At 35.0% G+C, this 13,957-nt stretch overlaps 1 protein-coding gene across 1 annotated transcript in view; it reads left to right on the forward strand.

Moving 5' to 3' along the window:
* Window positions 1-13,957, forward strand: part of LOC142232130 (uncharacterized) — an 825,742-nt gene that overhangs the window by 537,906 nt on the left and 273,879 nt on the right. The window contains exon 5 of the mRNA XM_075302843.1: window positions 3,361-3,406. The gene's annotated coding sequence lies outside the window, so the exon portion shown is untranslated. The remainder of the gene's footprint in view (window positions 1-3,360; window positions 3,407-13,957) is intronic.

The following is a 13,957-nucleotide window of genomic DNA, read 5'->3' on the forward strand; positions in this document are numbered from 1 at the left end:
CTTTGTAAGTCATTTTTTGGTGTTTTTGTGAAAAATGTTATTGAAAGAAATTTGTTTACATTTAGAACAGAATACAAAGTGAAGAAGCAATATCGGCGTGCTCTTCTTCGACTCTGATATATAAAGTAAAACACTATTGAATTAGAAAATAACGGCGTAGGAAAATCTCGTAGTGTGACATTTAGTTTACTTTTACCATTTCTTGAATCGCGTTGGAGTAATATTTGTTGGGATGTACAAAAAGACTATTTAACTAAAAATGGATCACTTTGCGGGATCTTTTAGCCTATCTTGTTTTAAGAGCACATTTTTTTAAAAAGAGCACATGTGCTGTTTAAAAGAGCACGTCTGGCATCCCTAATATGCAGTGATAAGGGAATATGGGCGGCATTAAAGGCCTCGCACATGGCAGCAGTTCAGAAATCAATATCTTCCCACCAGTGCAGTATGACGAGAGACGGTTGCCTCGAGAGACCAGGTCGGTGATATGTTAGCTGGCATCTCCAGGCATTTGTAAGGTTACTTCTCCGTTCTGAACGAGACATTTACTTCACATCACGAGGCCTCTCTCTCTCACCTACTTCACACTGGACTCATCCAATAGAGGGAGCTCGCTTCCACGAACTGGTATTGAAACTTATATGTCTAATCCTTGTAATTTGTTTTGTCTTTTTATATTCCTTTTTTTGTTTCATACATCAATTTCCATGGGGTACAACAACTATAAACACTATATAGTCGGAAATCGATTTATTTAATGTTTCTTTTGACTCACTCTTTCAGCGAAATACACTTGTGGCATCCACCTTAATGTTATACTCAATTGATACTTCAGTCACGTCCCAACACAATCGATTTGCCACCCCCGAAAGTGATTAGATATGTTTGTTTGGTATACCGAAATTATTGTTTTAGTTTCATTCATTGTATTCATGATGGGACAATTGGGCCGGATGTACACATAACTGCTGTATATATTTTCTCCGGTTATTATGTATCGTCTGCAATAGCATTGCTAATTAATGCCAAACGGACTAATAAATATGCAAGGCTAATCGTTGGAATATGTTATCAGTTGGAATTTTTTCACTTTGTGTTTTTTTTCCCTCACAACAGTATGGTGAATATGCAGATTTATTTAAATATACTAAATATTATTTGAAATGTTTTGTTGTATAGTGTATTTTGACCAAAAGAGGGAGAAATGTATTAAAATAAAGAATACTTGTTACAACAATTTTATTATGATGCAAATGTTCAAATCGTTTGAAGTGAGAGAACACACTGAAAAAAATATTGACCTAATTTGAAATATTATGCAACCTTATTTTTAGGACACGCAATTTACGCAACATTAATGACAATTTTTAAATTTTAATAAAAAGAAAGTTTTTAAACTTTCATTCAAAATTTTGCTTTATTATACCCTCCACCATAGGATGGGGGTATATTAACTTTGTCATTCCGTTTGTAACACATCGAAATATTGCTCTAAGACCCCATAAAGTATATATATTGTGGGTCGTGGTGAAATTCTGAGCATGTCCGTCCGTCCGTCAGTCTGTTAAAATCACGCTAACTTCCGAACGAAATAAGCTATAGACTTGAAACTTGGCACAAGTAGTTGTTATTGATGTAGGTCGGACGGTATTGCAAATGGGCCTTATCGGTCCACTTTTACGTATAGCCCCCATATAAACGGACCCCCAAATTTGGCTTGCGATTGCTCTAAGAGAAGCAAATTTCATCCGATCCGGCTGAAATTTGGTACATGATGTAAGTATATGGTCTCTAACAACCATGCAAAAATTGGTCCATATAAGTTCATTTTTACGTATAGCCCCCATATAAACGGACCCCCAAATTTGGCTTGCGATTGTTCTAAGATAAGCAAATTTCATCCGATCCGGCTGACATTTGGTACATGGTGTTAATATATGGTCTCTACCAACCATGCAAAAATTGGTCCATATCGGTCCATAATTATATATAGCTCCCATATAAACCGATCCCCAGATTTGAACTTCGGAGCCTCTTAGAGGATCAAAATTCATCCGATCCGGTTGAAATTTGCTACGTGGTGTTAGTATATGGTCTCTAAGAACCATTCAAAAATTGGTCCATATCAGTCCATAATTATATATAGCCCCTATATAAACCTATCCCCAGATTTGAACTCCGGAGCCACTTGGACGAGCAAAATTCATCCGATCCGGTTGAAATTTGCAACGTGGTGTTAATATATGGCCGCTAATAACCATGCCAAAATTGGTCCATATCGGTCTATAGTTATATATAACCGATCCCCAATCACACAAAAATTGTTCCATATCGGTTCATAATCATGCTTGCCACTCGAGCAAAAATAATCTAGCAAACTTTGTCGAAATTTTATTCCTATAGAAAATTTTGTCAAATTTTATTTCTATAGAAGATTTTGGCAAAATTTTATTTCTGTAGAAAATGTTGTCAAAATTTTAATTCTATAGAGGATGTTGTCAAAACTTTAAATCTTTTGAAAATTTAGTAAAAATTTTATTTCTATAGAAAATTTTGTCAAACTTAATTATATACGTATTTAATCGGTCATTTGAAGTTTAATATATACCACGTATGGACTACGTGGTATATATTACGGTATTAGGAAGTTTTAAGATACCTTGTCATCGGCAAAAGTTACCGCAACCCAAGTAATTAGATTGTAGATGACAGTCTTCAGTAGAAGTTTCTACGCAATCCATGGTAGAGGGTACATAAGCTTCGGCCAGGCCGAACTTACGGCCGTATATACTTGTTTTGTTTTGTAATTATAAAACAAAAATTCAACAAATGGAAACACGTTCCATTAATTTTGAAGAATTTTTTAGAAATATTAAATAAAGACTTTTTACTAAAATTAATACAGATCTTTTTGAACTGTGGCTGTTAAATTTTAAGTTAAGGTTAAAATTTAAATTTCAGCCCTTTATTTGCGCTAACCACTCATAAAGCGTAGGAATCCTCAATGGCGGTTATGCCAACTCTTACATTAATTTTGACAATCATTATGGAGACGCCAACATTTGCAATTTCGTCTGACCAAGTAGCACGTGTTGTGCATAACCAGAATGTTCTGCAAGAATAAAAAAAGCTTTAGATCCAATTTGTCACGTTTCATTGAAAGTTCTGGTAAAGAAAAGGAACGTAATTCAAACTTTTGCAAGCAATGAAGGATGAAATGACTTTTATAATTTTGTCTTGAAAATAAAACAAACATAAAAATGTCATTGTTTCAAGTAAATTTGAAAGATTCTTCTAATATGCCTGCTTAACAATTACAATAATATAATAATATGTGTTCTCTATTTTATTTCTTTGTAGGACTAATTTTTGGATTTTGCCCACCATCGAATGATCTACTGATGATGTGAGTAAAACATTTTTTTGGTTAATTGATGAAAAATGAAATATATGTTACTGAATACAAAAAAAAACTAATTTTTGTAATTTGATTTATTATTTATTATCACATTTATTATTATGGAACCACATAAGTCACTTATAATGCGTAAAACCCCGGCCGAAGTCCGACAAATTATTTCATTTTGGAATTGTGTTAGCCAACTTTGGGCAAATTTTTCATCTACTTGGTCCAAGAAAGCTCTTATATAAATGCAATAAAAAGGTTTCTTGTAAATTCGAAATGCGATGCAGAAATTTAAAATTTAATTTCTACTTGAAATTCTATACAATATAACCGGCTACTACGATGCATTTTCAAAGGAAACTATATATTTTTTTTAATCCAAGGTGGTGGGTATTTCTGATTACAGCGGCATTTACTTCTTTTTTATACCTTGTACCACACTACGAAGCAGGTCTCTAACAACCATGCAAGAATTGGTCCATATCGGTCCATAATTATATATAGCCCCCATATAAATCGATCCCCAGATTTGTCCTCCGGAGCCTCCTGGATAAGCTAAATTTATCAGATCCGGTTGAAATTTGGAACATGTTGTTAGAATGTGGTCTCTAACAAACACGCAAGAATTGGTCCATATCGGCCAATAATTATATAAAGCCCCCATATAAACCGTTCCCCAGATTTGATCTCCGGAGAATATTGAAGGAGCAAAACTCAACCGATCCGGTTGAAATTTGCAACGTGATGTTAGTATAAGGCCGCTAATAACCATGCCAAAATTGGTATATATCGGTCTATAGTTATATGTAGCCGATCCCCAATCACACAAAAATTGGTCCATATCGGTTCATAATCATGGTTGCCACTCGAGCCAAAAATAATCTACCAAAATTTTATTTTTATAGAAAACATTTTCAAAATGTTATTTCTATAGAAAATTTTGTCAAAATTTTATTTTTATAGAAAATTTTTTCAAATTTTATTTCTATAGAAAATTTTGGCAAAACTTTATTTCTATAGAAATTTTTTCCAAATTTTACTTCTATAGAAAATGTTGTCAAAATTTTATTTCTATAGAAACCTTAAACTTAATTATATACGTATTTAATCGGCTTTTTTTAGTTTAATATATGCCACGTATGGACTATGTGGTATATATTAGGGTGTTAGGAAGTTTTAAGATACCTTGCCATCGGCAAGTGTTACCGCAACCCAAATAATTCGATTGTGGATGACAGTCTTCAGTAGAAGTTTCTACGCAATCCATGATGGAGGGTACACAAGTTTCGGCCTGGCCGAACTTATGGCCGTATATACTTGTTTTAATTGAAAAAATACAAATTTTGTAACAAACGAATTTTTTTTTGGTGATAAACGTTTAAAATTTTCAAAGAAATTCAAAAAGTTCTAACAAAAGATAAACGTTTTCGGGGCACGTTTTCCAAACGGTTTACTTCTTTGTGTGTATATGGCACCCAACAAATTTGAAGAATTGTTTTTGATTTCTGTTAAATTTATTTCATAAGTGTATTCAGGCATTTTTCAAATTTATCAGTTATCTATACAAGTGTAATTGGTTCATTCTACAATCATTTCTGTTAGTTACATCACATTTTATACTCTTTCATGGATGGTATGAATTACCCTTGCCTACCATGTAGATAAGAATTTCTCAGAATTTCTACTTAACATTTTTCATTAAATCTGTTACTAAGGAGAATTTCTCCCACCTTTGCGTTTTTTTATGCGGTAACATTGAATGATTGAGGTGTAAGTGTTATTCCAGGAACTTGATTACACCCATAACATTTCTATCCAAGCTTATAACCATTCTCTATGACTCCATGCCACAATCCCATAAATACAGTTGAGCAACTTTTCTACCTTTTGTTTAAGTTAAACATTTAAAACGCTAAAATTTCACGTGAATTAATTTTTCCCCAACTTTAAATAACTAAAACAGTTTATGTGGATTTAAGGTAATGGTAGTTGAGGATTTAACGAGATGTTCCTCTCAATAAGATCCGATGAATGGTTAAAATATTTTTGCATCGCACAGCATATTACAAGCTTCTAGTTGTAAGGTTTATAAGCATTGAAAATATCATTGATGACAAAAAATAAAAACAAATAAAAATTGAGACAAAACTGTCACTTTTACACAATAATAATGGAAAATCTATATATATAAAATTCAATTTATGTTTGTTTATTTGTTTGTTTGTTTGTATGTTCCGAGTTGGCTCCGAAACGGCTGAACCGATTTACTTGAAACTTTCAGAGATCGTAAGGAGCGTTCATGTGGTGAAAATAGGGTACCTCATTTTTTGACACCTGGTCGCGGAGGGGGACCTCCCCTTTGCCGGACGTTTTGAAAATTGGACCAAAGTTGACCGATTTGCTTGAAATTTTCATTGAAGGTTGGGTTTGGTATCTAGATAAAGATCCGCTACTTTATATTTCGATATTTGGTGGCGGAGGGAGACCTCCCCTTTGTTCGACTTTTTTTAAAGTACAGTGAAAAAACAAAAATTCTCTAAATTATCTGAGATTTACAGAGAACATGCGGTGAGGTTATGGAATTAATATGGGGTACCTGATGGTTTCATATATGGACGGGGAGGGGGACCTCCCCCTTGCCCTACTTTTTTTAAACTTGGAACAAAATTATGCGATTTGCTTGAAATTTTCATTGAATGTTGGGGTTGGGATCTAGACAAAAATCCGTTACATTATTTTTCGATATTTGGTCGGGGAGGGGGACCACCCCTTTGCACGACTTTTTTTTTAAGTACAGTGAAAACAAAACTAAACTCCCCCGACTGAAATTTTACGGAAAAATGAGCGAGGTTATAATATTTATATCAGGTTCCTAATTGTTTAATAAAAATAAAAGGACATAGGGAGACATCCGCTTCTCTAAAGTAACTACATACAGAGAAACAATTAAACTTTACCGAGTTACTTGAAATTTACAGACGACTGGGGAGAGGTTACGATATTAATAGTTGATACCTGATTTTGTGATATTTGGACGGAAGAGAGGCCGCCCCTTTAGGCTTATAATTTGCTTGACATTTTCTGGGACGTTTACAAAAGATACGCTATATCACTTTTCGATATTTGGTCGGGGAGTAGGTCCTCCTCTAAAACTGCAAAAAAAAACAAAAATTCTTAAGTTTTCTTAAAATTTACAAAGGCAGTGGAGGAAGGTTATGAACGAAAGGAAGTTTGAAGAATTTTCAGGGAAGTTTATGGGTGCTATTCACTACGGTGTTTGTCGATATTGTATGGGGGAAAGTGATGTCCCTTTAAAACAATAAGCAAAATTTAAACATCTCCGATCTACTTGAAATTAACAGGGAACGTGGAAGGAGGTGATTAAATGTATACATGATTTTTAAATTAGTATATGATTTTTCGATATCTGGTTGGAGAAGGGGAAAATTTAAATAAACTTTGTCGATTTACTTCGATTGAATTCATAGGGACCATTGAGTAGTTATGAAATTATGTTAATGTACGTGATAGTCCGATATCAGGTCAGAGTGGGGCGAAGGTGGGAGAGGGTTCCCTTTTGTCCGTTTTTTTTTTTTTTTTTTTTTTAATTGAAAGTAGAGGGTTGTCCGTAAATGGGAATTTTATGATTTTTGCACAGGCTTCTGCCAGACTTCTTTTTAGTAAAGAACTTAAATTTACATGAAATTGGCAGAGGGTGCATCATTTTCCAACATTTTAGCAAATGTTAATGTGGTAAAATTGTTTACTACTTTTGCTTTTTCCGATTTATTAGATGGGAAACAGTAATTCTTTGTATGTTATTATAATACAGTGCTTAATTTTCAGATATGTTGAGGAGAAGGATACCTTTCATTGACAAACCACACTTAAAATTCACAAGAAATGTAGAAGTTTGTCCAACTACTTGAATAAAGAACATTTTTTAAGACGAACTATTTTGCATATCCGCCGTATTTGAACCTATAAACGAAAGAGCAAGTAGTCCGATTTGTTTGAAAGAATTCAAATCTTTTCGAATTTGTTTTCAGCACGAAGAATATGGTTGACTAAGTTAACGCAAAATGTTCCTACAAATGCGCTTCGGAAGGCGCAGCGAAGCGGGCCGGGTTAAGCTAGGAATTTATAAAATTGAAATTAGGATATTTATAATTTATTGGGATACATTAAAAAGTTTTTTTCCTTCGGCGGGTCGGAAGGACATACTGGGATACAGACGATGAAAAATAAGGTCGAGGTCGACGTTTTGTAATCTATAAAGACATTTGTAATCTATAAAAGAAAAAGTTTATTCTTCGCTAAAGTTTGGTTCTTTCTTATCTTCAAATATTCTGTGGGTGATTCTGAGTCGATCGGTTTATATTTTATGGGGTCTATAACAGGTTTATATTTTATTGACCCCATAAAATATAAACTGATCGACTCAGAATCACCCACTGTATCGATCTATACCTTGGAGTTCGTCCGTCTGTCTAGTATTTGTTGTTCGCAAAATTAACCGATTTTGATGAAATTTGGCGCATGGTATTTTTATACCCTCCACCTTAGGAAGGGGGTATATTAACTTTGTCATTCCGTTGGTAACACATCGAAATATTGCTCTAAGACCCCATAAAGTATATTTATTCTGGGTCGTGGTGAAATTCTGAGTCGATCTGAGCATGTCCTTCCGTCCGTCCGTCCGTCTGTTGAAATCACGCTAACTTCCGAACGAAACAAACTATCGACTTGAAACTTGGCACAAGTAGTTGTTATTGATGTAGGTCGGATGGTATTGTAAATGGGCCCTATCGGTCCACTTTTACGTATAGCCCCCATATAAATGGACCCCCAAATTTGGCTTGCGAGGCCTCTAAGAGAAGCAAATTTCATCCGATCCGGCTGAAATTCGGTACATGGTGTTGGTATATGGTCTCTAACAACCGTAAAAAAATTGGTCCACATCGGTCCATTATTATATAGCCCCCATATAAACCGATCCCCCGATTTGGCTTGCGGAGCCTCTGAGAGAAGCAAATTTCCTCCGATCTGGCTGAAATTTGGTACATGATGTCAGCATATGATCTCTAACAACCATGCAGAAATTGGTCCACAACGCTTTATAACTATAAATAGCCTCCATATAAACCCATCCCCCGATTTGGTTTGCGGAGCCTCTAAGAGAAGCAAATTTCATCCGATCCGGCTGAAATTTGATACATGGTGTAAGAATATGGTCTCAAACAACTGTGCAAAAATTGGTTCACATCGGTAAATAATTATATATAGCCTCCATATAAACCGATCCCCAGATTTGGCTTGCGGAGCCTCTAAGAGAAGCAAATTTCATCCGATCGAGCTGAAATTTGGTACATGGTTTTAGTATATGGTCTCTAAAGACCATGCAAAAATTGGTCCACATCGGTCCATAATTATATATAGCCCCCATATAAACCGATCACCAAATTTGACCTTCAGAGCCTCTTGGAAGACCAAAATGCATCTGATTCAGTTGAAATTTGGAACGTGATGTTAATATATGGCCTCAAACACCCATGCAAAAATTGGTCGAAATCGGTCCATAATTATATATAGGCCCTATATAAACCAATCCCCATATTTGATCTCCGGAGCCCTTGGAAGAGCAAAATTTATCCGATTTGGTTGAAATTTGGTACGTGATGTTAATATATGGTATCCAACAACCATGCAGGAATTGGTTCATATCAGTCGATAATTATATATAGCCCCCATATAAACCGATCCCCAGACCTTTTGGAGAAGCAAAATTCATCCGATCTGGTTGAAATTTGATACGTGGTGGTACATGATATTTAACAATCATGCCAAAAGTGGTCCATATCAGTCCATAGTCATATATAGCGCCCATATAAACCGATCCCCAGATTTAATTTTGGAGCCTTTTGGAGGAGCAAATTTCATCCGAGTCATTGTGCAAGTATATGGCCGTTAACAACCATGCCTAACTAAGTCCATATCGGTCTATAGTTATATATAGCCCTCAGATAAATCGATCCCCAATCACACAAAAATTGGCCCATATCAAGTTCATAATTGTATATAGCCCCCATATAAGCGACCCCCATTCTCCAATTCTGGCTCTCTATGTACCGTGCAAAAGTCCATATCGATTCGTGATTATTTGTAGACTTACCTATACATACCTTTTTAGTCCAATATATACCATTATGGACTAACTCACAATTTAGAAAACGATGTTAAGAAGTTTTAAGATACCACAACCCAAGTAATTCGATTGAGGGTGAGTCTTTCGTAGAAGTTTCTACGCAATCCATGGTGGAGGGTACATAAGATTTGGCCTGGCCGAACTTACGGCCGTATATACTTGTTTTTGTTTTTTTTTTTTGGCACTAGTACGAACCCTATTGAATTTGGAGCAAATCTGATCAAATTTAGATATAGCTAGGGTGTGCAAATAACCGCTTTTGAAAAGACGGTTTTCGGTTTATCCGAATATCCCAATTTTTGAAAAACCGGTTTTCGGTTTTTTATTTTGCTCAAAACCGGTTAACGGGTAAAACCGAATTTATAAAAAATAGTGAAAATGCGTTTTAAATACTCATTTGATTCAACAAATAAATAAAAATTCATTGTAATAAAACTAACAGTTTATAGAACACTGACAGGAGAATTGAATGCCGTTAAGGTGTTTCTTTTGCGCTGAAAATATTCGTTGACTGATTGTAGATATCCAACTATAAGTTTTCTAAAAGAATTTGTATCTTTTCTGCTTTTCTTTTTTGAGGACCGACATTTTAGACAAACAACATTGTCTTTACAAGCAAATGAAAAAAAGATTTGAGACAATGTCACAACGCTTCTAATAAATTTGCGCTCAAAGAAAGGACTTTACAACTAAATTCTCTTCATTTACTTAGTGAAACAGTGTTCTAAGTACCCTACGGGAAATCGATCTACCCCAGGACCGGTACAGGGTTAGTCCCTGGTGTGTATGGACCAGTCACAGTTCTGGTCCAAGCTTATGTAATGGACCGGTCACTTTAACATTGGCTTGTCAATGGCTGGGAAAATTTACACTTTAGGACACGACTTGGGCTCATCCCAAAGGACACATCCTGGTACAACTTAGTAGCACTACCCTATAGACAACTGCTCATGAAACAGTCTGGGACAAACTTTTGGGACCTTTTTTCTATCCGTATCGCACTAGAAAGGAATATGTTGAACAATAAATAATTCTGATAGTTGTATTGTAGTCAGTGTGGATTCAAAGAGATTTTAATATCAAAATAAATTACATTACATGGCAAGTAAAAATGTTTATTAACTGGAGCACTAGTACCAGTCCTGTAATGGGTTCATTAGTGGTAATTTGCACTAATTTCCCGTAAGGTAGTCATTTGTTTCTCGCCTTCAGTATATCTCTGCAAAAAGTTCCACTTTTGGACGAAATATATGAAAAATAGAAAGAAATTTCGTGGAAATAGAGAAAATCGGTTAACCGATGGTCAAAACCCGGTTTTCGCGATTAACCGAAAATGTCAATTTGTTCATTATCCGGTTTCGGTTTGTGTGACTGAATCCGGTTAATCGGTAAATCGGTGTCGGTTTTGGACACCCTAGATATAGCCACCGTGGTACAATGGTTAGCATGCCCGCCTTGCATACACAGGGTCGTGGATTCGTACCCAGTTTCGACCAAACACCAAAAATTTTTTCACCGGTGGATTATCCCACCTCAGTAATGCTGTTTCAAAGCTTCTCCAAGTGGTTTCTCTGCAATGTGGAACGCCGTTCGAACTCGGCTATGAATAGGAGGTCCCTTGTCATTGAGCTTAACTTAGAATAGGGCAGCACTCAGTAGTAAGATAAGTTCACCACTGTGGTATCACAATGGACTGAATAGTCTAAGTGAGTCTGAAATATCGGGCTGCCACTATAACTAACCTAACGTAACCTAGATGTAGCTCCCTTATACATGTAACGTCCGATTTGGGCAAAATGGGATCATATTGAGCTAATTTACTAAACAATCGTTGCCAAATTAGACCAAAGGTAATCTTTTACAGTATCCCTCGAGCCCGCAAAATACAATCGAAATCGTTTGAGCTTTAGATATATCTCCAATTCATATGTATTACCCGATTTTCCCAAATTTGGCCATAATACACTTAGTTTGAGAACCGATTTCTCTCCTACACACAAAACAAAAATTTTCTGATCCAAGCATCAAAATAAGTGATCCAATTAAATTGAAATGTCTTCAATCACAGAACTAATAGTATCTATTAATTGAAAGTCAATTAAAAAATTAATTAATCCAATTAAAAAATTAATTGATACTATTAATTTTTGTGATCGATTGTTGTTTCTATTAAAAAATTGTTGAATCAATTAAATTTTTAAATGATTTTTTTTAACTCAATTAAGACTTTAATTGGAAAAATGTTCGGGAAATTTTTTCTTTGTAGTGTGTACAATATCAACTTAACCTGCCACAAATCAATCATTTGTCGAAATTCGACCATAATAACTTCATTATTTATTCAATTTCACAGTGTGCAATCTTCTATAGAATTAACTAATCCTGCAAAATATCATAAAAATCGATTTAGATTTAGATGTAGTATCTGTATAAGCGCATCGTTCTACTTGCCCAATTGGGACTAAAAATCGAGCAGATTGGACATGTGAGCGATGAGAAGAATTATCGAATACACGGAAAAACTTGTGTACGTCTACACAGAAATCCCTTGTTAAATTCGTGCTAAACATAAATTATATTTATTACAAAAAGAATGTAACGTTTTACTTTATTTTTATTTTTAAAAATTTATTTTTGTTATTAAAATTTGAAAATTTCTCCCAGTAGTACACAAATGAAGCGATTGATGCATTCAGAATTCATGGTTTGGAGTTACCTCACGTAGAGTGGCATGTTCTTCGATAGTTGCACATATCACCAAAAAATCTTCAATTAAAAAGCTAATTGAAATTGGGACTAAAAATCGAGCAGTTGAGACAAGTGAGCGATGAGAAGAATAATCGAATACACTGAAAAACTTATGCATGACTACACAGAAATCCCTTGTTAAATTCATGATAAACTTAAATTATAATTATTACAAAAAAATTTTACGTTTTACTTTATTTTTTTTTTTAATTTATTTTTATTATTAAAATAAAAAAAATCCCCCAGTCTTCCTTGTCCTAAATATGTCTTAAAAACTTTGGATATAAATTTCAGTGCAAACAAGTTCAATGCTGGCTTAAGCAGAAGAAATTTTTCATACACTTCTCAAAAATAGTAAAAGTAAATGAGCTACACTATGGTTAATAATATGGTAATTATTTGGCGCCAATGATTTTTTTCGATAATTTAAGTTTATTTTTGCTTTATGAGTAGTATGAATTTCGTCAATGGTAGAAATTTAAAATTAATAAAATTTTTAATTTCGCAATTTTCACTTCGTCGCTGAATTGCGATAAATCATAATTTCTGACAACAAATATCCTACATTTTATGATGGAGGATATATAGAAGGCTCATCTTTATGCTGGAGCTTTCTTCTTTACTCTTCGTTTAATCATCTACTGTATGAAAACGTTTACATACATTTGAGCGTTTACACACATACACCAACACAAAACATAGTTAAATGTAAATGATTGCGTGTACTGTTGCTCAAATATCGCACATGGCTTACACGCCACCTTGCCAGCATTCTGGCCAACCCAACTACTACCACCATTTGTGTATTCTGCCGGTGACTTTGTGAACAGCAACAGCAAGAAAGGCGAATACATTACGTAAATCACTTTAAAGCATGTTGTGGCATTTGTAGGTTTAACATTAACATATTTCCGGGCCAAGTATCATACGAAAGCCCTTCTGCCAGTCATACAGCCATCCTGCCACCCACACTCATATCCGCTATGCACATGGTTACCTTGGCAACATGGTTAACCTGTGAGAGCAGCGAAGTCCAAGATGTAGAAAATCCAGTGCATTTACATGATGTTACCACTTTCATACTTGGTCTTAGTTTTGTTGTTTTAGTTGCTGCAATCGCTCATATCACTTGACAGTGTAATGCGCTTCATGGCTAAATATAAGGATTAGGGATGACATTGAACAAGGTAAGCTTTAAATTAAACCGAAAGAACATGTAGATGGGTCGTGTGTATTAATTTGTCCGATCATTAGATCCACAAAGAAAATGTTCTAGATTGGGTAAAATTGAGAAAAGCACCAGCTTGTAATTCCAGAAGTCGACTGTATGGGTGTTTCCAGATGAGCCAAATCTAATAAAAAATTGCTCGCGCACGAAGCACTTCTATGCAAATGATCGCCTGTTTTTTTTCGGAAATATTGGTCATAATCGTACCACTAGGACAAAGCAGAGCAGTCAATTCGGAGTAGTACACAACCATTTGTTTGCAGTTTTCTTCCAAGAAATCAGGAAAACCAACAGCGAAAGACGAATCACTATTCACTACTGCTCAAACAACTGTATTTTTGAGCACTAGTCCTAACTTGGCACCAAATGA

This window comes from Haematobia irritans, chromosome 3 (assembly GCF_050003625.1).
Source record: "Haematobia irritans isolate KBUSLIRL chromosome 3, ASM5000362v1, whole genome shotgun sequence".
Lineage (NCBI taxonomy): Eukaryota > Metazoa > Arthropoda > Insecta > Diptera > Muscidae > Haematobia > Haematobia irritans.